The sequence below is a fragment of the Rhinichthys klamathensis genome, unplaced genomic scaffold (genome assembly GCF_029890125.1).
Source record: "Rhinichthys klamathensis goyatoka isolate OS25496 unplaced genomic scaffold, OSU_Roscu_1.1 h1tg000485l_1, whole genome shotgun sequence".
Classification (NCBI taxonomy): domain Eukaryota; kingdom Metazoa; phylum Chordata; class Actinopteri; order Cypriniformes; family Leuciscidae; genus Rhinichthys; species Rhinichthys klamathensis.
Genome location: NW_026606972.1, coordinates 2692496 through 2696857, shown reverse-complemented (window position 1 = coordinate 2696857; position 4362 = coordinate 2692496). Strand labels below are relative to the sequence as shown.

At 43.5% G+C, this 4362-nt stretch overlaps 1 long non-coding RNA gene across 1 annotated transcript; it reads left to right on the top strand.

The window, feature by feature from the left end:
* Window positions 1-237: 237 nt before the first annotated feature.
* Window positions 238-2550, top strand: LOC130072299 (uncharacterized). Its single transcript, XR_008804108.1, has 3 exons — window positions 238-476; window positions 1493-1542; window positions 1624-2550. It is a non-coding gene; the product is annotated as an uncharacterized LOC130072299 (long non-coding RNA).
* Window positions 2551-4362: the final 1812 nt, after the last annotated feature.

Below are 4362 nucleotides of genomic sequence, written 5' to 3'. Positions count from 1 at the left end.
TCATTCTGTTGCCGACAGCGTGTGCTGCTCTCAGTAACTGAGAAGGCTCCTCCACTACACATTCTCCCCTCCTCCTCTCTCTCTTCCACTCCTCCTCTTCCCTTACTGACAAAGCGCCACTACAAACCAAACAGCTCTCGGGGGCGTGAACTTCCCGGGAAGGTAACCACCACTCTGCTCTTCTCACTGCCTGATTACCCAGATCTGACTGTGTATCTCTCTTACATAAACACATGCACACACCGACTGATCTAACTCACTGGTTCCTCCTCTGTCATTTGAAGAACATTCCAAAGCAGCACGTCACACTCCGACTGCAACTGTCAAAACAGTCTCTCCGTAACCCAGCTCAGATCGGTGGACATAGACACCTCACACTGGCTGCAGCTGGAACAACTGAATGCTGTGAAGAAAGAATGAGTGCAAATAGAGCACTCGAAAGACAGTGGAAACATTTGAGGTTGTTTGGAGTAAAAGTAAGTCTGTATATATGTGACAGCCAACACAAACAGATGTTAGAAAAGGTCTACTCTCTTTTATCCCGGAAACAATCCACACTTAAGTTGTTTGTCTAGTTCCCTGGATTAAGCTGCCAAACTCCAATTCACTGTCTCTCTCTTTCTTTTTTTGTGCTGTCAACTTTACTTTCACTCTCATCTCATCTATTATCCCCACCCAGTTTATAGAAATAGTTGGTAAAGGGTCAAAAAGACAGGAAGGCTTGGAGACAGTGGACTGTGTGTTAGACTTTTTGCGTAGCATTTAGTAACGGATGGGGAGAAGAACATGACAGCAATGCTGACAGCACTGACTAACCTCCCTGCTAATTCATGTCAAACAAATAATCAGGGAATTTTCTTGTGTTTAGCCCAGGAGATACGATTCATTTCCCACTAACAGAGGACAACGAATCATTGCCCATGATCACTAAACAGTCTGTCGTTTTGTACCGGGCAAACTGCCTGTATACATGAATTTTCAACTGTGGTGTGAAACTGAGCAGCTCTTGATGTATTAAAGACTTTATTAAGTGGGCAAAATATGACATGTACCATGGTTTTTAACAGCCGTTAGCCTGGTGTGAGACTTAAAAGAGAGTGAAAGTTTTATATGGAAAGAGCCCATCTGGTTCAGTTTAAAAGCAGGGATGTGTGGAGGAACAGCAAGGATTTCCACCACATCGGAACACTTTAACACAGCAACGTCCAGTTCCTAAGCCTATCCTGAGCACCTACAGTTTATTTAATACCTCATGGGATTGACTCAATGCTCACACAACTAAGCCTATATTCTTGTCTGTTTGGTATATTTAGAATCAAGGGCATTTAATGAGATGGTGAACACCTTTTTTTCCATGTTCCTCCTTCATTAACAACATACTTTACTACGCAATCCACCGATACTGCAAAGCAATGAATGATAACTATACCTTCAATGTGAGAAAATTATATACAATTATATATCGAAAAAACTGCTTTGATTTCCTCTCCAGGATTCCAGGTGCTCAGTGTATCACATGTAACTGAACGCTCCAGGCAGAAGGTCAGATTCAAAAAAACATTTCCGCGTGTGTTCCTACTTGAGCAGTGAAGCCCGAATTTAATTTTCATGTCTCCCTCGCAGAGTTCATCAAACTGCTCTGGTGAAGCACTGCTGAACGATGGGCTTCCAGTTACCTGTTTTCCGAATGCACTGCGGTAAATCGGAGCTGAAAGTTTGCCGCTAACTGCCTTAGAAAAGCCAAAGTCAACAGGAGCACAGCAACCTCCGGGTTCAGTTCCATCGGAGCTTGGTGGGTCATGGCTAGTGTGCTGTTTAGCCATCTGACCGCTTTTCTCCACATGAGGGCCCATACTCTTAGCGGGCTGGTTAAGCGGGGACAAAGATCATAAAACATGATGAGGATATTGATGGGAATGACAGCAACATTGTTGTTGATGCCGCAGGGTGATGATGGTAATGATAGAGTTCACTTCCTCAGGCTTGTCTTGTGAGGCACAGTTGACAACTGTGGCCTGTACCTCAGAAGTGCCATAATTCCAACAACAAAAATGCGTCTTTTAAGATCGGCAATACTCCTTGGTAGAGACAAAAAGGCCTGATAAGAGCTAAATTTACAGCCTCAATCTTTATTTCTGAATGTGGGCTCAGCAGAGTTGCTCCATTCTAGGTGGCCTCCAAAGCCACAGTGGAGTATCTTGTGGCAGGGAAAAAGGGCATTCCAACAGAACTGGGGAAAAGAGTGGGCTGAGGGAGAAACCTCAAGAAATTTGGGTTGGGGGAGAATTATGGAAGACCCAAAAGCCACAGCCCAAGAGAGGAAATAGGAACTCTGCATCTCAAGACTCAATCCTCCTGGCCAAACATCATAACATGTGATTAAGTCAACTTGCTGCTTTCCACGAAAGAGCCTGGAAGGAAATCTGCAGCTGTTTGCTGAGATACTCTCTTTTCTCTCTGACTGATAAAAGCAAGGGTTCAGCATTAATGAACCAGCTGACGAGCTCCTGGTCACCACGTTCACCCATGAATCTAAATTTTGTGTTTCTCCAAAAAAAGAATACCAGGCAGTAGTGTTGTCAAAAATATCGATATTTCGATAAATATCGATACTGAAATATCTGAACGGTACAAATACTAATTTCCCGAAGTATCGATACTAGCCGAGCAGTCACTTTCACTTCTCTCAAAAGGCGCGTTGACAAACACCACACGTGACGCACTTGTCTCATTCGCTCTGGTTAAATAGCAAAAGTGAAGTGAATGGAAAGATGGCGAGGGCGGCGCCCCCGCGACCGGCTTTGGTTGATTGATCAAGAACACCACGAGCGGGCATGTCGGAGAATAGCGCGGACACGCGTAAAACACACCGCGAGCGGGCATGTCGGAGTCGGAGAATAGCGTGGACACGCGCTACACGCCGCGAGCGGGCATGTCGGAGAATAGCGCGGACACGAGCTACACACCGCGAGCGGGCATTTCGGAGAATTGCGCGGACACGAGCTACACACCGCGAGCGGGCATGTCGGAGAATTGCGCGGACACGAGCTACACACCGCGAGCGAGCATGTCGGAGAATAGCGCGGACACTCGAGCGGGCTGCGGGCACCCAACAGATTGTTTGACTATCAATAATCCCTCACATCACTCATTTTTTTTTAAATTATTGTATAGGTGAAAACAGACTTAAGGAACAGGCTCCAGGGGTAGGCTACTATTTAGCAGCGTATGCTCAGCATCAGGGGTGTTTGTTGTTTGGACAGACCTGCCCCCACTGCTAAAAAAAAATCCTCAAGGAAACACTGTAACTCTTCCCATTTGAACTTTTCTGAAACATTAACCAAGATGGCCTAGTATTGTTGTTGATAAGAGTCTGTGTTGTCTCGTTTTAATTCTTAAAGTTAACATAATCTGACTGAGGAATCTTAGACAAGTAAATATTGTAACTGTGGTCAAATGTAAATTAACTGGTGCCTATTTAACTTTATTCAAAAATTATTATTTAATTCTGCAATTTTCCTTCATTAGCTATTATCATCAATTTGATTACACAGATATTAATTAAACTAAACAGCTAGACAATTGCATCTCTAAATTCAATAATGACATGCCTTTAACTGAAAATTGAATGTTTAATCTTATTATTATACATTACTGACTCTCTATCCTCCAATTTGATACTGTTAAGTGCTTTTTTGTTACAGTATATTTTAATCTTTGATAACAGTAGGTAATAAAAATACATCATGTTAGCTCTGGTCCAATTAAAAAATATAAACAAATAGAACTCAGGACATTTTTGTTCATGTAAAATATACCTCATTGTCATGTTCTAGACTTGTTATATTTAGCTTTAAATTAAAAAATACCCCCTTAATATTGTGGCAGTTTTTTCTCCGTGGTATCGAAAATGGTATCGAATATCGATATTTTTCAAGGTATCGTATCGAAGTTAGAAATTCTAGTATCGTGACAACACTACCAGGCAGAACCAAAGCAGTGGTTCCTGATTATATGGAACATCCATGCATGGAACCTGACGTCAGAGAGTGGCCTGCACTCCCTGTGAAAACAAGCAGGGGGTTGGGGGGGAGATGGGCAGAATGAAAGACTGAAAACGAGAGATGGGTTGACCCTCTTACATCCCCTCTGGACCCTCCCCTGTCTATACAAATCCCTTGAGAGACAGATAGTCACGCACCTGGTCCCCACCACAAGCACATGCTTATCTCAGCTCTGCAAATAGGATGGCATGGAAAAGAAAACACACACACCCACACACCCACACACACACCCACCCACACACACACACACACACACACACACACACACACACACACACACACACACACACACACACAC